The sequence below is a fragment of the Sebastes fasciatus genome, chromosome 13 (assembly GCF_043250625.1).
Source record: "Sebastes fasciatus isolate fSebFas1 chromosome 13, fSebFas1.pri, whole genome shotgun sequence".
NCBI classification, from domain to species: Eukaryota; Metazoa; Chordata; class Actinopteri; order Perciformes; family Sebastidae; genus Sebastes; species Sebastes fasciatus.
The window spans coordinates 21,847,571-21,870,954 of record NC_133807.1 but is presented as its reverse complement, the minus strand read 5'-3'; the positions used below and the strand labels follow the sequence as shown (position 1 = coordinate 21,870,954).

At 42.5% G+C, this 23,384-nt stretch overlaps 1 protein-coding gene across 6 annotated transcripts in view; it reads right to left on the bottom strand.

Moving 5' to 3' along the window:
• Window positions 1–23,384, bottom strand: part of znf385c (zinc finger protein 385C) — a 176,648-nt gene that overhangs the window by 135,932 nt on the left and 17,332 nt on the right. Inside the window, exon 1 of one of the 6 annotated variants that reach the window (XM_074656162.1) lies at window positions 15,565–15,702. The exons of the other annotated variants lie outside the window; for them this stretch is intronic. The gene's annotated coding sequence lies outside the window, so the exon portion shown is untranslated. Of the gene's footprint in view, window positions 1–15,564; window positions 15,703–23,384 lie in introns of those variants that run through there. 6 annotated transcript variants of the gene reach the window in all.

The following is a 23,384-nucleotide window of genomic DNA, read 5'->3' as shown; positions in this document are numbered from 1 at the left end:
GAACAGGGCTCCTCTCTGTGTTTTACGAACCTTGCGAGGGGTCAGTTTCCCCGCAGGCAGCTTTCACTGTGTGCTTTTGGGGTTAGATGTGAGCCCAGGCCAGAGGAGGCCTGTGTGTTCATGTGCCACAGAAAAGTTTACAGTGAAGGAGGAGTGCCTTGATATAGGCTGTGAAGTGGGCAGGCTGTCGAGATCCAGCAGAGGCAATGACTGAGCACAGTGTTAAGAATATTAAACAAACTCTTTGCACCCGCTACATTTCCATCCTGCTGTCAAGAGGATTATAAGCAAACGTATGAAATATTATGAATAATAGCCTTTCTGTATGCACTAAATGGCTACGTTGCTAAAAGTCAGGGAGAAGAAAAAATAAAAGCATCTGAGGAGTTGATATTGTCCTTTTGTGGTAGCCTTCTGACATTTTTCATTCTGTCTTGAGACATTTAACAATCACAGGTTGGCAATATACTGGAATTAATAGTCAAATTATGCCACATTAAAGTTATCGGCTTCCATCCAAATGTATTTCTAAAAAGTTGGCAAAATGAAATGTGAGCTACTGTGTGTTTACATCAGCTGGAGTATTGCAGAACTGTCCTCAAGAGGATGTAACAAGCTTGTATAAATAAACCCGCACCTGTAACTCTGTGACAACTTGGCATTTCAATGCCGCTTCCCACCTCAGATGGCATTTACTGGATTATTATTTATTTAAATTAATGAACGACTCTGTCCACACACACTAATGTTTTCTGAGTCTATAAAGAGGGGGAATGACATGCAACAAGGGTCTCAGCTGGATTCATGTTGTTCACATGTTACTGATACAAACATATAATATTACCTAAAACAAAACAAAAAAATACACCAAAAACTACATGAACAAACATCCCCAGCTTGTTAAAGCAAAAGCTTGACATTTTGAAAAATATGCTTATTCCCTTTCTGGCAGAGAATTAGATGAGAAGATCAATACCACTCTCATATCTGTCTGTTAAATATAAAGCTACTGCCAGCAGTCGATTAGCTTTGCTTAGCACAAAGACTGGAAACAAAGGGAAACAGCTAACCTGGCTCTATACAAAAAGTGACAAAAACTCAAACCAGCAGCTTTAAAGTTCATGAATTAACATGTTATATCTTGTTTGTTTAATCTATACAAAAAATTACAAGTCGCCTTTATTTTAACGGGGGTTTATGTGCTTGTTGGCTGGGAGCTATCGCCAGGCAACCAGCAGAGATTCCAGGAAGGAAAGGGACATGCTAGCTGTTTCCCCCGTTCCCTGTCTTTATGCTTAACTAACTTTCCACTGCATGGTACGGCAAAGCTCTACTCATCTCGACTAGCTCTTTTTTGGTTTTCCATTAGCAAAAGTTGTGGATAGTACCTGGTGCTTGTTTTGGTGCCACCTCGATTGAGGTTCCAAGTGAGCTGAGGTGTAGACGGTGGATAAAACGCTCCAGACCGCCGATTGGTGAGAGAGAATCGTCAGTAGCGCGACATGTGACATCCTGCACAAACATGCTATGTTTAATTACCTGAGCTGCTGTCAAACGCAACGGTTATTTTTTTCTTTACTCGACCCACATTTAAAAAAAAATTGCAGCCTGCACAACTACGCTGTAGCCTATACACTACACCATACAATTGACTGAGTGCAGACGTTATTTGGTCGCCGATGAAAGGATTCAGTGAGTGTTGTGTTGAAGATGAGGTACTTTCCACAGTGGGAAATGAAAGAGAGAAAAGGACCTGGTACCAGAAGAGAGTCGAGTCAAGTCGTACCATGCAGTGGAAATGTGGCATTAGTGTATTTCCCAAAATGTTAAACTAATCCTTTAAAACCAGTGGAGTGTGTATTTAATGGATGTGTTCTTGAGCCTGCAGGTATTGGAATATATGAACAAATAATATTATATTTTTTCACTAGCATTTTTTTAAGTAGCATTTAATATGTTCAACATAATGTTTTACATTTGTCAATTTTGTATATTTTCCTCTATAGACAGTTTGAATTTATGGATCTTAAAATATTGAATGCACTATATTTGTGTGAGGATTTTATGGATTTGTCAAACCCGTGAGTAATCAGCCCTGATTACATGTCAGGCCTGCGCTCACCCAAATAACCCCGGGGAGGGTTTAATTAAACCGTGTAATTTACCAATGACGCATAGGAAATCTATGTATGGGAGACTGACATGGACATTTTTACCACCTCAATGAAGGTGGACAAGGAAATTTCACTGGGATCAATGTGTGCAATGGATGAAAACCAAGCTATATTCATGCCCCACACGAGTCTGCAAGTGTATTTACGGTATATATATAACGGAAAAGGAGAAAGTAAGCGCACAAGAGGCGATCAGCAGCCCTCAGGTTCTCTTGTTCAGATGTTCCCTCCTGTGTTTTCTCTCTAAGTTTACCATCAAAAACATTAGCAGAGTCCAGAGAGTGTGTGTTCTCTTTCACTACAGCGATCTAGCTATTGATTTCCTACAGACTTTTTGTGGTTCAATTTGGCTTTGAAGAAGAAGAAGAGTGCCTTGTTTTGATTCTTGTACTGTTTCTTAGAACAGAGTCACTGAGGCGTCACTGGACTGCAGATCTTGTACCACCCGGTTCAGACCACTGGGACAGTTAAGACAATAAGCTCCCTCAGGTTGTTTCTATATGTCAGTCTGTCAACTGTAACAACTAAAGAGAAGAACAAACTTCTAGTATGATTATAAAAACGTACATACTGTACATGTTAAGTCTTTGAAAATAATGTTTGTGTAAAGATATTACACAGAGATAAAGCATACAAATCATTATTCTGCAATTAACATTTAATAAGATAATTTGAGTGAAAAGAGTGTCCAACAGTGCAACGTATACTCATACAACCGTTTGTATAATATCTTACAAACACCGGTCTCCTGGGTGAAAGTCTGGTGTGTTTTTTACCCACCCATCCAGCCAGCCTCCTCCCTACGCGGCGTTTGTGTGAAATATATGAATTACAGTGCAGTGCTTTCCGTACGAACAGCCTATGACAACAGCCTGAAGTCAGCCTGGTTCCAGGTTTCCAAATATTGTCCACTATCGTAAAGAAATATATCCTTTTAAATAGTGTCCAACAGTGCAGCAGACAGTTATTAGTGTAAAGCACAGGTGGGTTATCTGAAAGCATTTTCTAATATTGTTGTTTCAGGAAGCCTTTTAAAGTCAGTATCTGTACTTTCCTCTCTCTCTCCCCAAGGTTTGGCTGAACTAACTAAGTGTTGGCTATGTGTGGCTTTTCCTGAGAGCAGGTCTATCCACTGCTCCCCTCTCTTTATCTTTCGCTGTGCCCCCTCTCTGACAGCAGTGTCGTTACAATTGTTAACCCAACCCCAGCAGCCCCTGTTTTGTCAGCGAAAATGCTCCCAGGAGCGGAGCGCTGAAAGATGCCCCTTCTTCTCTTTAGTGAGAGGAAAAAAATATATGGTTCAATTATAGGTGCTGTCAGGCCAGTATGAGCTTCTGAGCTGGGGTTGGGGTGGGAGGGGGGAGATAAAGTCAGCTAATGTAGTGGAGCTCTTTGTGGGTTTTGCTGCGTCATTCACAGCTTGGTTTAAAACTCAAGATTGGCACAAGAATTCAATACCATTCAAATTTGACGGTGAAAAGAGTGCAATGAATCAGTGTTAAAAGCCGTCTTATTCAACTTTGCCAGTCAACTCAGGATGTGCCGAATGTGAACTGTAGAAGCACTGACTCACCGGACAGGTAAGAAATGGAGAGAGACACCGCGAATCAATGCAGTTAACAGAAGTGATTTAGTGGATCAGCGAGTCGATGTGCGCGTCAGGCGTGTGAGTTAAGAGCTGATGTCTGGGCCGCTGCGGGGCTAAGAGGGATTTTAAACTGGAGGAAGTGGAGTTAATGTGGGATCTTGAAGAGCAGAGAGCTGCCCTTGCTTTCTGCACCCACTCTCAGCCCACCAGCTCGACATAGAGGCCCCAAGCACAGTGCAAAGTCGCATAACCCACACACACTCGTGCAACACTGAAATGAAAAACACCTCACCTATAAATGAAGAAGAAGATAGAGGAAGATACCGCAGGAAAAAAAGCACATAGATGGCACAAACTGAGAATACTGTTACTGTGGAAAGAATAAACAAGGTCAGTTTCCTAGAGCTGCTTATGGTAAGAGGGTGATAATCTGACTTTTAATCAAAGGCCAGGCCACCACTGATAGGTTTGCTAAGCCCCAGTTCATTGTGAGGAGGTGGCAGACCTGAATGAAAGCTGAATGATATGAGCAATTCTGAGTCAGCCGCTACGTCAATAGTGGCATCACAGGCCCATCTTCTGCATCACCACCAACGCTATCAGGCTATCTGAGGCGACCTGAGCCACACCCATCAATATCCAGCCTCCTCTCCTCACAGCTGGCACGGCTCAATAAGAGACGCGGTAAAACAAGAGTGTGTGCCTCAGATCCAGCCCTCCAGACGGTGGAGGTTACTGTGATCAGCATGGATTAGATGTCTTTCCAGCCTGATCAATGGGAGATGGAGGTGGGGGGTTGGTGGCTCGGTGAGGCGGGCGGAAGCTTTGGTCCCACCTCCTGCGGGCCGTAATGACTCCGATAGCTGATATCTGGAGCTGCGGGAGGGAGATGAGGAGCCATTTGCTGTGCAGGAGATAAAACAGATGCTGCTCCCAAAGGACGGCCGCATGAATGTAAAGCAAAGAAAGACAGAAGCACTGTCTCTCATCAACACACACCGCCAGTGTATGGGGTTAAAAAATTAAGTTAAAAACATTATGAGGGGTTTAAGCCCTAAAGGGGCACAAAAACCTATTGTTTTTATTTTTTTATTCAGAAATGTTTGGTCAAAATGTCATGTGTCTACGATGTACCATCCTACGTGAATTTGCACAATGAAAGTTGTGTGCAGATGCTGCTTAACAAATATGACCACAATTGGCCTGTTGGGGGCGCTATAAATAAAGTCATAACTCCTACACCGTAAGTCTGATTTACACGAAACTTGCTACAGACATCCATCTTCGTTCACTTAACAAAAAGTCTCTTGGCCCACTAAAGTCCACCAGACTTGATTTTCCGCTATATTGAACTTTTTGAAAAACATATTTTTGACATATCCTCCTAAACCGTATCTCCAATAATGTACCACGTTGTATGTGGAACATTATTGGACTAAGCTTATAAAGAGATATCAAAAGCTTTTTGATATGTCATCGTGTTTTGAATATGGCTGTCAATCGATTAAAACATTTAATTGTGATTAATCGCATGATTTTCCCTTAATCGCAAATTAATCACACATTTTTTTATCTGTTCAAAATGTACCTTAAAGGGAGATTTGTCAAGTATTTAATACTCTTATCAACATGGGAGTGGGAAAATATGCTTGTTTTATGCATATGTATGTATATATTTATTACTGGAAATCGATTAACAACACAAAACGTCAGAAACCCTCACAGGTACTGCATTTAGCATAAAAAATATGCTCAAATCATAACATGGCAAACTCAAGACAGGCAACAACACCTGTCAGTGTGTCAGTGTGCTGACTTGACTATTACTTGCCCCAAACTGCATGTGATTATCATAAAGTGGGCATGTCTGTAAAGGGGAGACTCGTGGGTACTCATGACCCCTTTGAAAATAGCCATGCCAGTTTTACCTCGCCAAAATTTAGCGCAAGTTTGGAGTGTTATTTAGCCTCCTTCGTGACGAGCTGTATGACATGGTTGGTACCGATGGATTCCTTTGGTTTTGTAGTTTCATATGACGCTAGTATCTTAAAACAAATTTGCGTTAACATGTTATTATTGCGTTAACTTTGACAGCCCTAGTTTTGAAGAACGAACTGTACAGGGGCGTGGCTTAACACATCAATAGAGTTAACATTACAAACGTGCCGGAAACTTGCCGGATATGTCCACATAAGTACCTGAAACATACCCTGAAAGTTTTATTCAAAGCAACCAATAGGGGATGCTACAAAAGCAACAGATTTGGTCGTAAATTAATAAGCGTCTGTCTTATCGTCATAAAACCTGTTAGCTATCTTTAATGCATGTGTCGGAAGTGTCAAAGGTCTAGACCCCTCAAGGCTTTCAACTTCTAACGGTCTGTGTTGGCTTGAACCCTGGAATTGACGCTTGCGGCTATATTTTCTGAATTGACTTTGCCTGCTCATATTAATTATGCAACAGATTGGTTAGGCATCATCCTCCCTTGAGCTCACTGTGTTTTAACAAGACGACTCAGGTCAAGTGCAAGACAAGCATGACTGTTGAGAAAAACACATTTCAGCTTTACTTGCTCTTCTAACTTGTTAATTATGTAGTTCTACCGCAAATACTTGAGGAAAAGGAGCTGTTGACATTTTGAACTTGGAGGAAAAAAAAAGATTGTGGGCTCTTCGACAGTATTTCACATTGGAACCAAAAGTGTCACTGTGATGGAAGGATGAGACTCACAGGTACAGACAGTTACAAGTTCACCTCAAGTCCCTGATAGCTGAATGTAAAATAGATGACACATAACTGATCTGAATATCTGCAGGGTGCCTGTCTTACCTGATGGCTGCTAGTGTTACATATTCATCATTTGCTGCTACTACTTCACATCTGAGTGACAGAAAAATGTCTTCAGCCTGCAGTTGAAAAATTGTCTTTTCAGATCTTGGTATTTTCTCCGAAACCATCTTCACCGCTCAAACATTGATGCTACAGTAGGCCACAATGTTTATTTCTATATACCAAGCTTTATCTATATACTTTCAGTGAGATCACAGTCCTATTTCAGATAGTGGAAACGGTAATACAAGATAGTAGATAGAGTACATCTAGATTTTGACAAGAATCCTTGGAAGCAATAACCTCAGAAAACTACAAAACCACAGTAGCTCTTCCCTACAGCAAAAATACTAGATAATGTTCAGACCAAAGCTAAAGTAAAATAAGGACAAATTGTGCTAAAACGTACAATATCATTCAAAAGCTTTTAGAGTGCAGGGTGATTCTGAAATTTAGCCTCTGAATAATCCCTGCAGCTAAATATATTTTACTTTAACTAATGCATTTCGTTCATTCAGATTTAGCAAACAAACAACCTGTGATGAGTGATTATTTTTCACTGCAGCACTGCTGGGATTCAACACTGAAAAGTGTCCTCAAAACTGACTCTTACGAGTTGCCTGCATTAGTTTTGGTATCATAATCCCGGCAGTGGAAAGCCTGCAAAGAGATGAGGACAAGAGCTCAACACACAAGGTCCGAGACTGAGAAACTAGTCTTCTCAGCTATAAATAATCTTGACACAGAGAAAGCAAATGAGTAACACTCTCCCTTCTGTCAATATTGATGACTATTATGCCCTTGAGCAAGGCAATTAAGCCACGACAGCTCCGGCAGCAGAGCTCCACTGAAAGACTGCGGTTGTGCTGAGCAGCTACCATGTGTGTTACTGAATGAATGAGTGTATGTGAAGCGGGGCGTTGTTGAAAAAAGCCATGCATTAAACCATACATAAATACATGGAAAAGTCGATACCAGATACCACACACATAGTACTGCACACAATATCTGCATATTCATGATCATGTTTCTGATCAAATGATTTTAGCCGCCACCCTTCCTGCAGTTGGACCCAAACAAGTGGTCTATTTAGCGCTTGTTGTTGTTGTGCGGAGTGGTTGAGGAGGTTTACCTGGCCGAACACACTGAGCCAGTGTTTAACCCCAGAGCACCGTCATTCACCGGCAGCTCAGCAGCATAAACGCACCACTGTGTGTGTTTGTGTAAGTGAACGTGCGGCTCTAACACTGGGGCCACTGTCAGTGAGTCATTACACATGTGTGAGTGTATCTAAGGCTCATGGCAGCGAGGCAGACTTCAGGTGCTCTCTGTTAATGAGGATAATGATTTCATAACAACGAATCAAAATGAGATCAAATGAAGCAGGCTGCGAATGTGCCAATGAAGAGAAGTTGACCTCTAAAACTGACTCCCGTTCCCTATTCTCCTCTGCTCTAACCTGTCACTGCCAGATCAACTCCTGCTTGGGCGCAGAGGGGAGGTCGAGGTGTAAAAGGCGTCACGACAGGACAAGAGGGGGGATTTACACAGAGAGGGAGAAAGTGAAACCTTAACCGGGCCAGGTCTCTCCTTTTTTCAACGTACTTTAGATGAAACCACGCCCACATCCGTATGACGAAAGTCTCGACGGCTGCGTTCCCATGGAAACATTCACGTGTCTCCCGAAAAAACTTAGTTTAAAGACATCTTAGTCGACTAAGACCAAAACGACCTATTAGTCGACTAATCGACCAAGTGGAGGCAGCCCTACATAATACAGCCTCTATGCTTGACTCAAATTGTTAACTCATAGTCCTTTAGAATTGACGTTTCCCATTATTCAACACCAGATACCTGCTGAACATACAGTTAGGAAATAGCACACTAGCTAGCAAATCTCATTTGTAGTCTGATAAACAGTAAATTCATCATATTTAGTGCCCGATATTTCCCAAGCTACTGTAGATGAAAAATTAAGCGGGATCCGTGTGAGCACGGTGTCCATGTGAGCACAGCCTTTTGTCATACGGAAGTGGGCGGGGTTTCATCTGAAGAAGGTTGGAAAAACGTTCGACGCGACCCGACCTCCCCAGGGTCAGCAGTGTCACTTCTCCAGCTCCCCACTGAGGAGCAGGCCTCTGCTGAGTCTATCCCCAGGCCGTGCACCTCCGGTCGGGCATGCCAGTCTGCCAGGCAGGGGGGGCTCTGGAGGAGGGAGGGGGCTCGCAACGGGAAAAAGGGCAGCCTGCATGCCCTGAGGCAGGCTTCATGCAGCTGTCAGAATATGTGACCCCCACCCTGTCTCTGCCACCTCAAGCTTCCCACAGGGCAACAACCCTGGCCAGCGGAGGGACTCGGGGGTTGAAGGGTGCCACCACTCCGTTGCTCCTTCAGGGAGCGAGAGACAGCATGGCCAGAGGGGCCATTGTTCATGCATTTTATTTTACCTGTCATACAGAGCCCTGCACAGCTTGTTAGTCAGTCCTCACCCAGCCCTGGAGCATGACAAGGAAATGTATAATTTATTAAGCTTGCTTGTTAAAGTCATTTGTGATACAACATCTGAATTAATGTGAAATGTGGGGATTTTTAAACACTTCTGATTTATCCTGAGCATCCCCCAAAGGATATGTTTAACTAAATAAAAAGCTGCGTAAACAACTCAGTGCCCTAATTTCTTGTGTACTTCACATTAACAACCATCAGCTATGACAGTGCTGCTCTGCCTGGACAGTGATGTCCTCCAGTGCCAAGCTTCCCCCACCTAATTGGGAATTAACTGTGTGTTTGTATTGGCAACTGGAAAAGTGACCAGCAAGTGCGTCACAGTTTTAGCACAAAACTTTTCATAGAATCCAACTGAAGGTCACTGTGCTACTCTGACCGTTTTCAGCGTTGGATGAAATGGAGGGTATCAGTCGCACACAGAGTGAGAGAGAGAGAGAGAGAGAGAGAGAGAGAGAGAGAGAGAGAGAGAGTGAGAGAGAGAGAGAGAGAGAGAACAAGAGAGGTCAACAGAAAGTGTATAAATTGTGTCTTGGGCCTTGTGGGCTCCAGCTGTGTGTGTTGCTTGGTGTGAGCAGGCCGGTCACCTTGGTTCAGCGGGGGATGATACCAGAGATAACAGCAGTAAGGAGGAGGATCAAGAGAAGGTCAAAGCAAAATAGCAAGAGGCCACTCGAACAGCAGACGAGCAAAATCACAGGGAAAATTATACGGTGAGCGGCAGCGATATGAGAGCAAGTGGCTGACAGGAAAAAAACTACAAAGTTATGAAAAAATGGAAAAAGGTTTTCACAAAAACACACATGGTTTTTTGAATAAGATGCCTTGCACATGTACTGTATATATTTACCAACAAAATGAACAGTGGCAGTAAGCACTGCGACATGCTTAGAAAACAGATACATGACTTGTATTATTTGACTTTGCTGCCTTTAATCCTTCTTTGCTGTATTTATTTTATTTATTTAGTTCTTTTTTTGTTTTGGGGGGGGGATAAGTTCTGTATTTTTTTTTGTTTATCACTTAAAAAAGCAATAAACAAAGTTTCCCAAAAAAAAGAAAAAGAATACAGATTAGGGATGCGACGAGAACCGATACTTTCGTACCAAGTCGATACCAAAATTCTACAAACATGACAGTACTAGTTTTTCTACAGTACCATGGGTACTGTTAAGACTCGAGATTAACGGCATCCCGGGGACAATAGGAAATGTGTTTGGGACGCAGTAAACTCACTATCGACGCATCCAGGAGACGCATCCTATTTTTTCCCCTGATAATGCTACATTGCAAACAACAAATCCATGAGGAAACCAGCAAGACCAGAGCTAGTTAACATTAGCCGTTAGCTCTGTGCAGGCCTGTGCTGCTTACCAGCTGCTTACAGCTAACGTCAGTGTGTCACTAGTGGCCTTGAGGTTTGAGAAGCGAGCTTGTGACCTGAAGAAATAATAAATCGTTAACTAGCTCTCGTCTTGCCAATTTCAAGGAAGGTGTCATTGATTTACATTATGATGGGTTCAGGCTCTGATGAGAGGATTGGGCGAAGGTAAATTCTAAAGTTATCATGATGTGTTCAAATGTAATCTTGTAAAATGTAGTTTTTGGTGAGAAACCTGAATAAATACAGTTTGAAGGAGATATTTTTTACAGCAATATAAAATAGATATTAGAGAGGGAGTTATCTGTTTAACTTTCAAACAAAAACCAGTATGCAAACGGTAATAAAGGAGTGGATGTTGAAGTACATTTACTTTTGTTTTTTACCGTGTTATCAAATTGGTATCGACTCATAAATTCCTGGTATCATGATTTCCCTAATAGAGATTGTGTAATAGTGTATACATGATGTTAGGCTCTGAGGTCAAGAAAAAGAGTTATTGTCAAGACACCAAGAGGGAGACGTTCTGCTTCACCTCGCATCGTGGTCATAATGAGGGCGTCACTGTAAACCACTCAGCGTTACATCTATGAAGCCTCTTACATGCTGCCTGTCGGAAACAGTTTACACGTACCTCCATCAAGACATGTGGGCTCGGATGTGGATGCTTCTCTCTCCAAGTTCCCAAATTATGCCTTCTCGCAGTCTTGCTCTTTGTTTATATGTCACCTCTTTCTTTCTCCACTCTTTTCTCTTCACACAGGGATGAGGTTAATGTTTACATTTCCCCCCCTTCATGTGAGGTGCCAACTTCTCCACAAAGTAACACTAACAATCTCAGATAACCATCTCCTAAAAAAATAACTAATCCCTCCAATTTACCCGAATGGACTGAATGTGGAGTGCAGCCCCACAGTGACCCCTTCCACATCTAATATTAATGATTTCCTTGAGATGAATATGTGTCTTCAGCATTGAGCACTGCATGGACCACGGGCATGTTTCATCACTGGCTTCCTGAGGTGGAAGTTAAAGGGGACATATCATGAAAAACTCACTTTTTCAGTGCTTGTGCTCATACATTTAGGTATCTGGAGTGCCTAACAACCCACAAAATGTGACATAAGACAACCCAGTCAGTTTTTTTGTGGCCTGCCTATATCAGAAAAAGGTGATTCAACAAGCCATTCAGATTTGGCTCCTTTTCCTACGTCACATGCAGGCTCTTTAGAATATAACGCCCCTCATCTGAGTATCTCCGCCAACGGCTTGAGAACCAATCAGAGCAGACTGGGCTTTTTCTGGAGGGGCGCTTAAAGAGACAGAAACTAAAAACGCAGCGTTCCGGACAGAGGGTGACTACAGGTATATTCAGACAGACAGTATGAGAAAAATAGTGTGTTTTTGAACATTAAAGCATGTAAACATGTTCTAGTAGAAACCCAAAATACAAGTATGAACCTGAAAATGAGCACTCTTCAACGAGAGTATCCACCTCTAACTACACATAGTGACAGACACATGTTAGGGATGTAAAGATCATGACTCCTTCTGAATTCAATCTGGATGAATTGTTTCTTTGGGGGCATACTGACGGGGGAGTGGTGATTGAGGGGGTGGAGGTACTTTGGTGGCCTGCGAGGCATCACTTGTGGATGTGCAATGCTGTTTGGACTGATCAATGCACTCAACTTGAGCTACCCACAGGCGGTGAGATTTTGAAGTGTGCCAGAAGATACTGATGAATCTCGACAGAAAGAAGCTTTCTCCAAAAGTTCAAGCACTGAAAATCAAGATGCTGCAGTGATCTTTATGGCGGGGTATTGCCTTACCAGTACATTCTCTCCAGCTTCCGTTAAATTAATCTTGAGTGTTGTAAGGAAATTCTTGGACAGTATAGCTTTGGTATTGTGGCACGTAAAGGGCAGTGTGTAACATTTTCGGGGGACCTATCATATGACTAGTTGTGCAGTTACTGTCTTGGGAAGCATCTTCAGCCTACAGGTTGTTTTTTTTTCCATTATGGACTACGTTTTTTCTGTTGGAAAATTTGTATTTAGTCAACATCTCCCAAGACTCAACTTCTGAGTATTTTCTTCTGATTTGAAGGAGGCGCAATTAACAGATTGCACTTTTCAGCAGTGCAGCATCTGGTCTGTTGTTGACGAATTGTTCACCTTTGAAAATCATGTTGAGTCATGTCAGATGTTTAGGCGTTCACTGCATACTTGCATAACAGCATTTTAAAATGGGTTTACTCTAAAAATTGTTCAGCTTGGAAATGTGAAGTTCAACAGCTCATAGAGCAGATGGCTATCTTTGTGAGATGTCGGGATGTATTTACCTAAAGGAAAAACTTACTGGCCATGGACAGGGTTGGGAATTAATGAAATACATGATACAGTGAAGCAATGAACAGATTTTTTTTAAAGGTAACTGTAATCTGTTACTAAGTAATGTCTCTGATTATTGTACATACTTGCTGAATAACGAAGAAACATGTTTAAAGTAGAAAATACATTATTATGTTATATTGTAGACAAATGTTTTGTACTACTGTAATTGTGGTTGTAAATAACTTTAAATTGCGGTCAATGTAGGTAAACTGAACAAATTGTTCAGCGTCATGTGAATATTGGCTAATTGAAGGTAATCAGATTACTGAGTTTATGTAGTCCAATAGATTGCATTACTGACTACAATTTTTAGTATTACATAGTGAAAGTAAACTTCCCAACCTATATGGTCATGGATGTTGGTTTAATATATCAATGCAGTCTTGAACAACTTGTCTTCTTGAGAGATCACTTGTTTGTGAAGTTCATTGCAGGATATTTAGTAGAGGAATTACTTACTGGGAAATTTGTTTTTCTTGACCTTTTGATTCTAAAAGTCTTTTAAGACTGTCACAATGTAAACATGTTATAGTAGAAAATACAAGTTTGAACCCAAAAATGAGCATGATATGTCCCCTTTAACATGAGTATCCACCTCTAACAACAACACCCTTTTTGTATACAGTAAATCAAATTAGTGACTGCAAACATTACAACTGTGCGGCTGGTTTCTATTTATGTTCTTGATAATTATGAAAGCAAAGAAAAAATACCTGACGGCTAAGCTGAGACCGCCCCTTTGTGAGGAATCTACACTCTGCTAAACATGAGTTTGTGATACAGTTCTTGAGTCAGTGTGTCATAAGCATACTTAGTAACAACACAAAAGGGTTACTCATGTCAATAAACTGTAATTACTGAAACCAAATGTCCTGTACCAAACAGGTTCTTCCTCCTCTAGTCCAGGTAAAAACTCTCAAATGTCAAACTGCCTCTAGCAAAAAATAAAAGCCTCATAAAACCACAAATGAATGTGAGAAACTTATTGCGCAATTTATCATAACAGCAAGACAGATTGCAGCATTTATCAGCCAGGGCCATTCAGCGGGAGAAGCCGGCTCTAAAAGGTGCGGTCCATAAATAAAGTCTGTACAGAGAGAGCAGTCAATTTCTCTAAATCAACCCTGTGATATTCCACTTGATTTATCAGACCTCTTACTTGTTACAGCAACTACTGAGCACCGAGATTGCAGCAAAAGACATGTTCAGTAGGAAAGCCAATATAATCAAGTGGCAGTTTCACACCCTGCTCGCTTTAGGAGGACGGACTAACATCTGTACACCAACATACCCTTCTCTCTCTGTACAGTTGTGATTATAAAATGTACTTTTCTTACTGCCAGCGCTGATGAAATAAAACATGTCAAACTTCAAGAATTCCTCCCTGAGCTGAAAGCTGTTAAATCTGTCATTATTGGTCCCAGTAGGTCGATATCGCAGTGTGAGTGTGTAGGATTAATGCTCACTGGCCACTTTAAAAAGGCAATGAACCCTGAACATCCAGTCAGTTATAATATGTAGCTTTATGCCCATCAGCGGGACAGGAAGACGTAACAGAACACAGTGTTATGTCAACATTTTATAAAGGCTACATTGGATGTTATCTCCTCAATTTCCTGTTATGAAAAGGTCATAAAGGTCACAAAGTCTTTCCCTTTGGAGCAAAGTGAATATTTGATTTGCTGTAATTAAACAGAATGTAATACCAATATGCTGCAGTGCAGAGCAGAAAGCACAGGAGGGGAACTTGATGACAATTTTCAGTTTAAAACTATCAAGTAAGATCTTAAGTCGAGATGGGGGCATAATGTTGGGCACAGAGGAGGAGGAGTGAAGCAAATGTTACCAATATTTACCCACAGCTGATTATAAATATGAGTAACTATAGTTGTTTTAGGTATTTGTACCTCATTTTTGGTTGGAATACTAACGAGGTACCAAAATGTACCAAAGATGCACCAACAGTAGCCACTTTTAAATCTAGACTCAAGACCAAACTGTTCTCAGACGCTTTTCTTAACTGATCAAATGCTGCACTTTAATGTCTTTTGATTGTTTTTATTATCCTTTTAATTTTTTTTTCTTTTAACTTATACTTTAATATTCTTTTATTCGTTTCTATCTTATGCACTTTGTGCTCTTTTATCTTGCTTTTATATATATGTAAAGCACTTTGAATTGCCTTTGTGTATGAAATGTGCTATATAAATAAACTTGCTTTGCCAAAAGAAAATTCCTTAAATCCACGTTACACTGATATAGCATTCCCATTTAAAGGCTTTTAGGTAAACTGCTGCATATTTTATGGTTTTATTTGAATTGGCTTATTCATTAATTTCATATATTAGTTCAGTAACATCTTTTTTAACCACTCATAAAACAATTTAAAGTATTTTTTTTCCTATGGGACGACAAGTGTGGAGAAAGAGGACTAGACGTCTGGTGATGGTGATGCGCAATTACGCACAGCGTCTAAAATCCATGGTCTGGATCCAAAACATTTACGCGCAGTTAATCCAGCTGAATAAAACTTTACCACATGTTTAATTTATTCCAGTCGTTCAGAACTCTGCAATACTGCACACCTGAAACTATCTATTTTCATCCAAATCATAACTTTTTGCAGTGAAAGCACTATTCATCACATGGAGACAATATAATAAAGATAGATAAGAGCGCTTTTTTTCTTACCGGTCCCGTTCCGTTTCCGACTTTTCCCGGTGCCTGTCCGTGCCCAGCAAACAGTGGAAACAGATTGGTAACGTTACAGACAGACTGGCTGCCAACGCAAGAAAAGCAGAGCGGTCCAATGCAGCGGTTTTTGTCAAGTCAGACACTGTTATGCAACACTGAGGGAGGAAGTGTCTTTTCACAATAAAAGGTGAACATGTCAAGAAAAATGATCACTATTAACTGGATGAAGACTAACCCTCCCACAATTGCTCAGTGGTTACAAAAAGCCATGTACATGATGGAATACATGACTGCCCAGGTACAACTGAAATTGCCTATTTTTTAAAAGGAGATGGATGTTAAGTTATAGAATACCTTTGTCAGGAATCCTGCACTTAATTGTCTTTGAACCACAGTTTTTTGTAGGTATATATATGTGGGTGGATTTGTGTGCACTCCATCCATATGCGGCATTACTTTGTTTTTGTGTACATGTATGTCAGGTGAGGCCCAGTGTCAAGGCGGTTTTGTTTTGTGATGATTATTTGCCTGTTAATTTGTATTAATGGCATTAAAGTAAAAAAAAAAAAAAAAAGGTGTACATGTGTTTGATTCGGTGGAGAAGCAGCTGTCATACCACTGCTCAGTTAATTTGAGTGGACTTGCCTCAAAAGCCTCAAAGCAGTTTGAGTTTCTGAGTATATTTTCAGTCAAGGTTAGGCCTGTAATATAAGTTTAACATTAGGCAACAACCCCTGTTTAAGTTTGCCTATGGTTACAAGTTATTTAAGAAAAACACGTTAAAAAAGAAAATTTACACCATAGCTCAACACTTGCGTGATGTGATATAACTATTTATCTATTTCCAAGTTTTCTTTATAACACAAGAGCCATAAATCTATTTTAGCTTTATTTTGAAATACAAGACCGGATGTCTTCGCTCTTTTTATGAGTGTTGCTTGACCCAACTCCAGCAGCTGTGACTGTAGGCTAATTAACAGTGATGATATCAATATTATAACCTTATCTATATTAAAAAGGACAAAACTGGTTCATTTTATTTCAGAATCCTCTCTATTTCTCTTCCCAAACATGTTTTATGTGGATGTATTGTTTTTGTATGCATCATAACACTCACTTTAATGTAATATGGCTTCACTAATATCTGCAATGACAAACAAGAGACTGAGCAAAGTGAGCCAAGAGGATTTACTAGTGAGTGTTCATTAATTCTTATATAAGAATACAAATCAATCCACTAATTAATTGCGTTTCTTAATGGACTTTCATGTGGCTGCACCTCACAGACTGTTAATAATTATTACCAGTCAAACATTTGACTCCGTAATGTAGTAGCATATCTGCCTTGAAATATATCATAATCATAATGTGACAGACAGTGTATAGTCTACTCAATGAGGTATTTATGCTGGCAGATTTGAACAGTTTCCCAGACTCCAAAATAGTTACCACAGAAACAATAAACATCCCACAGTGCCAGCCTTGTTCTCATCATCCAAGAAAAACATTGTTTAGTATTCTGAGTTTGCTGATGATGTGATGAAATACTCACCAGTTTTAGGGCCTCTATATATATTATTTGTTCTGTTAAATTGGCTTTAAACTGATTTTAATCTGACGTGATTAACAGAAAGGCCAATTGCCCTGATTATAGTGTGTCGGGGGCCCTTGACAGTAGCGTGACAAACTGAGAGCAAAGGACAGGTTGATGCTCTTGGCTCTCCTATTTATGAGCACTAGATACATATGTCCTTCTTCATGCAAATATGCTGGCACTCAAACAAGCAGTGATCATAAAAATAACCCGCAGTCAAGAACATGCAGGACAACAGTGAATGAAACACAACACCATCGTCAGCTCCTCCTACGAACACCAGCCGTTAGCACCTCTGACTAAGATGCTTTAAAAGACTTCATCATGCAAATGATAAAAATCTACATTAATGAATTGGTGTTCATCTTTTGAAGAATGAAACATGGCAGAAGCATAGCTACTTTCTCGCATTTTACTTATTGTTTTAGCTTCACAAGCACCAGTACTAGTCCTCTCCACCTGGTAATGGCTAAAGGGCAGGATGTAAGCCAGAATCAGAGCCCTAAGAGTTATCTGATTGGCCACCGTCCAAACTCTGCACCCCATCAAACCAGCATGCACCTGCCTTGCGGTTCCAGACCACAGTGCAACTTGCCCTTTCAGTGCTGACAGTGCTGATTATAGACTGCTTATAGTGGTAAATAAAGGAGGTGAGTAGACTGTGACCTGATATTCCCCACTCCGTATTACATTATAACTTAAATGATGTACACTATACAAATCTGGTCATTCATTTTTATATCAGAATAAAAAGGTGAATAACTATTCTGTAAGCTAAAACATTTTTTTTTTTATTCTTATTAAATGCCTTTGGTATGGACTTATGCTTCTTCTTGTGGTTTCTGTATCTGCAGGCAAACGTATATTCTTTCCTCTGGTGGATAAATCGCCACTAGGTCTGTAGAAGTGTACAGTAAAATCCATAAATCCTGACAGGCCTCTATAGTCTCTTAAACTCCCACTGTTCTCAACAACCTGTCCATGCGTCAATCTGGTTTCCACAGCAACCGAAGTGGCAAGCTGTGTCCATCCAACGTGAATTTTAAAAAGCCCATCTTTAAATGCAGCCTTTGATGGACCAGAGTGAGTGTAGTCGGAAACGAGCAAAACAAAAGGAGGGCGGCTGAAGGAACGATGGCACTTCAGGCGGTTGATTAACTTCAGCGTGAGTGCAGCCAAAGTGGCTCGTATGAAGAAAGAAAATGGAATTTGGAAATGTAAAAAAAAATGAAAAGGGCTGACAAGAAAGGAATGCATTAAAATGGCATCCATTTAGATTCAAGGTTTCCTCTGGATTTACATTTGTGTTCATCATCCATAACATCCGTCTCTCTCCAACACAGAATGTAGCTTTTAAAAAGGCTGTACATGTATGTGTGAATATCATAGACTGGATAAAATATGGACGAAGTCTTCGTGACCGCTCCGGCCGTTGCCATCTTGGCAGTGACAAAACAGCCTAAAGGCCTTTACACACCGCGGGGACGTGACGAATAACTAACACGAAAATGCAAAATACTCGCCTGGGAATATTTTGCATCAAAACTATTCATACCAGCAGAGATGCAAATTTGCTACAGTTGCAACACTTTTTCAATAAAGATTTAAACAGATTCGTGCAGGCAGAGGACCAACTACAGGGACCTTATTGACCCAGAGCAGCACCTGGAAGTCTGTCTGAGGTAAATTGTTATATAGCCTAAACTACTGTAAGCTACTTTATTGAGTTTCCTTTTAACAAAATGCTCCGAGCCTTTGTCAAGGTTGAATTAATAAAGTTTGACATCGTGGTTCGGACCAAGGCCTATGGAAAGGAGGATGTGTCACGCGTCATATCCTTGGGGGTATAACACATGCGCAGTAAAATCTGATCGGCCCTCGCCGAAATTGAGCCAATCGCAACACGTGACCGCAGCTTCAGTTACACTGCGCATGTGTTATACCCCATACACCAAGACCCGTGTCCGCCCGTGACCCAGCCTCCTTTCCATAAGGCCTTGGTTCGGACTACAGAGCCTCTGTGTTGTTTCATAAATATAGGCGCAACTCAACCCATTCCGCACAACGTGATTGGTTGACGCCTTTATTCACGCTGCAAAAGCTCAGAAATATCAACCTTTCTCCGGAAAAAAATTACGTTGCTATTTCGCTGCGTGATATTCACATTCTGTGTGAAAGTAGTCATGACGAAAACAACATTTTGAAAAAATATATGTATGAAAAAAATATCCCCAGCGTGTTAAGGCCTTAATTCCCGGTTAATCCAAAAATGGGCAAAGAGGTGGATCGCCGGTGGAGCTGAGGCGGGCCTGTGTGATGCAGCAGAGCAGACAGCTAGCGGCTAGCGATGTGGTAAGTCACCCACCTGTCACTCAAAGCGGCCACGCCCTCAATTATGTCGAACTTTAAGCCTCAATGTTATTTAAATTGGTGAGTTATATAAAAAATTCACCACAGTAAAGTTGTCATGAACAGGGAAAATTAGCCCAACCGTTAAACCAACCGTTTGTTGTACCAGGCTGTAAACACGTTTATTTCTGCTGTAAAGTCGGGCATTTTAACATGTAAAACTTATTGTATATAAAATATGTAGATATACAATGCATCATCTTTAAAAAGGGGAAAATTTGTTGTCCTTTGGTATTAAAGGAATATAAACAACCTCCTGTTACAGAGCCACTCTGGGATAATTTCACGCAGTGTTGTGAGCTTTTCTTTTGACAGCGGCTAAAGGTGGATTTTTTCCTCTTCATAATGAAATGTCCCTGCTTTCACAGACTGGCAACATGTAACTGTAAAGAGCAATATTTTATGGTTTTGCATAAAGTGCCACTTCAGTGTAAGTGTTGCGTACCTGGCTGCTGCATTGTAAAGACGCTGAGCTCAATAACTCATGGATTTAATGTGCCCCTGTATAAAATAAAACCCACTGCAACATCAGTTATGGTTTACTTGTGCTCTTTCTCCAGAGTAGGGGCAAGCTGCTGCCCCGTTCATGGTCACTTGCCCTTGGCATGGGTTTTAATTAGAGGGGTCCAGTGGGATTATTCGCTAATTATGTTGACTGGTCATTGAGGCACTAATGGCTGGTACAAATGAGAGGGCATCACACTGACTAATAGGTAAGAGGATAAAAGGCAAAGACACATCAAAACAAACAAGTTTCAGTTGAGAAGTTACAGTTTCCTCAGATATTTATTCACTTCCTAGAGGAGAAATTGCTTTACAATCTGCACCACAGACACTGTCAGTCAGACTTCGGTTGTCCAACGAGACTCAATCAATTTTCTAGATGCCTGCTGTGGCTTCATATGTGAGTGACAGTTACCAAATGAAGAATCACTGCTAAAGATGCAGAGGGGTACGGGAGGGGGGAGCTGCTGCTTTGATATGAGAGAAGTGCAGCATAATAAAAATGGATAAATCTGCATATTGTTAGTTATAATGATAGAAGATATATTGGGCCAATGTTGGCATTTTATTAAATATCAAATATTGGTCAGTCAGTGCCAATTTTAATTTCATTTTTATATTTTATTTATTTGATGTTCAGAGTTGAATGTCCAATCGATGTTTTTATAAATTAAGATTTAATTTCAAGGTAGTATTTTAGCCAAACTTTTCCCTAACATTGAATAGATTTTGCAGGTAAAAGATCTTGACAGAACAACTAGTGGTGGTTTCAATACAAAGAGATTCACCTCTTCTCAACAGTATGTACAGGTGTAATGTTTCTGTATTGATCAATGTAGTTTCATAAAGGAATAAGATGGTAAGTAGCAGTCTATTTTTCTGAAATGTCACAAGATTAATTTGTTTTATTTTTTTATATATTTCTTATTTTTTTTATATTTATTTCTCAAACTCCTCAATGTTTTTGAATGAGTGCAACTGAAGTAACTTAACTATATATTTGAAGATTAATCAGTCACTGATTGGATTAATATACACACTACAAACCTTTACAAATCACACAAGGGTCCCATTATTGAAGGATGTTTTTCAGCTGGAATACGGCTGTCATTGTCGTGTGGTGAGTTTTCTATATGACCCCAAACGCAGAGTAACCAGCAGGAACGGAAGTTCTTTAAACAAAAGCGAGCTTTAATTCAGCTGACAAAATCCAGAAATCACAAAACAAGGAGGGGAACAAAGTACAAATGAAAACACACCAAAACCAAACTGAGAACAAAAACAAAACTACAAACCAGAGGGTGCGAGAGTCACGGGCAGGAGGAACACTAGGAACACTAGGAACACTAGGAACACTAGGAACACGGAGGACAAGGGACTGGGAAGACAAGTACGAACCAACAAGGACAGAGGGGAAACACACAGGCTTAAATAACAGACAAGATTACACACAGGTGAAACAAATCAGGGCGGGGCAGACAATCAACCAAAAGGCGGGAAAACAGACAAAGGAAGGAAGTAAACCCAGACAAGACACAGGAGGAGTGAATCACCAAAATAAAACAGGAAACACCGGAAATACATACAAATAAACCACATCCAAAACCACAACAGTTCACAACAACAAGCTGGCACAGCCAGAACACAACATAGCCCCCCCCTCAAGGGACGGATCCCAGACGTTCCACAACCAGAACCGGGTGGGCGGAGGGGGGCCCGGAGGAGGGACTCCAGGAACCCTGGGCACCGACCATCTCAGGCGGACGGCCCGAGGGCAAAACCGGGACAGAGCCTGGGAACTCGGGCGGACGGCCCGAGGGCAGGGCAGAGTCCGAACCGAGAAACTCCGGCAGACAACCCGGGGGCAAGGCAGAGTCAGATCCGGGAAACTCAGGCGGACGGCCCGGGGACAGAACCGGGACAGAGTCTGGGAACTCGGGCGGACGGCCCGGAGGCAGGGCAGAGTCCGAACCGAGAAACTCCGGCAGATGACCCGGGGGCAAGGCAGAGCCAGAGCCGGGAAACTCGGGCGGACGGCCCGGGGGCAAGGCAGAGCCAGAGCCGGGGAACCCGGGGTCCCGGAACCGCGGCCCAGCAGTCACAGGAACAAGGTTTTTGGGCTGAAACCCAGGCGAAACAGGAGGTGACGGTTGCGACCCAACCGGCGAACCAGACGGAACAGCAGGTGGCGGTTGCGGACCAACCGGCGAATCAGCCGGTGGCGGTGGCGGTTGCGGACCAACCGGCGAATCAGACGGTGGAGGTTGCGACCCAACCGGAACAGCAGGTGACGGTTGCGGCCCAACCGGAACAGCAGGTGACGGTTGCGTAGTCGACCGTACCGCCGACAGGCAACATGGAGCGGAGGTCGACCGGACCCCCGACAACACACCTGGAACGGGAGTCGGCCGGGCCCCCGACAGGACACTTGGAACAGAAGTCGGCCGGACCACCGACAGGACACGTGGAACAGAAGTCGACCGGACCGCCGACAGGACACGTGGAACAGGAGTCGGCCGGACCGCCGACAGGACACGTGGAACAGGAGTCGGCCGGACCGCCGACAGGACACGTGGAACAGGAGTCGGCCGGACCGCCGACAGGACACGTGGAACAGGAGTCGGCCGGACCGCCGACAGGACACGTGGAACAGGAGTCGACCGGACCGCCGACAGGACACGTGGAACAGGAGTCGGCCGGACCGCCGACAGGACACGTGGAACAGGAGTCGACCGGACCGCCGACAGGACACGTGGAACAGGAGTCGACCGGACCGCCGACAGGACACGTGGAACAGGAGTCGACCGGACCGCCGACAGGACACGTGGAACAGGAGTCGACCGGACCGCCGACAGGACACGTGGAACAGGAGTCGACCGGACCGCCGACAGGACACGTGGAACAGGAGTCGACCGGACCGCCGACAGGACACGTGGAACAGGAGTCGACCGGACCGCCGACAGGACACGTGGAACAGGAGTCGACCGGACCGCCGACAGGACACGTGGAACAGGAGTCGACCGGACCGCCGACAGGACACGTGGAACAGGAGTCGACCGGACCGCCGACAGGACACGTGGAACAGGAGTCGACCGGACCGCCGACAGGACACGTGGAACAGGAGTCGACCGGACCGCCGACAGGACACGTGGAACAGGAGTCGACCGGACCGCCGACAGGACACGTGGAACAGGAGTCGACCGGACCGCCGACAGGACACGTGGAACAGGAGTCGACCGGACCGCCGACAGGACACGTGGAACAGGAGTCGACCGGACCGCCGACAGGACACGTGGAACAGGAGTCGACC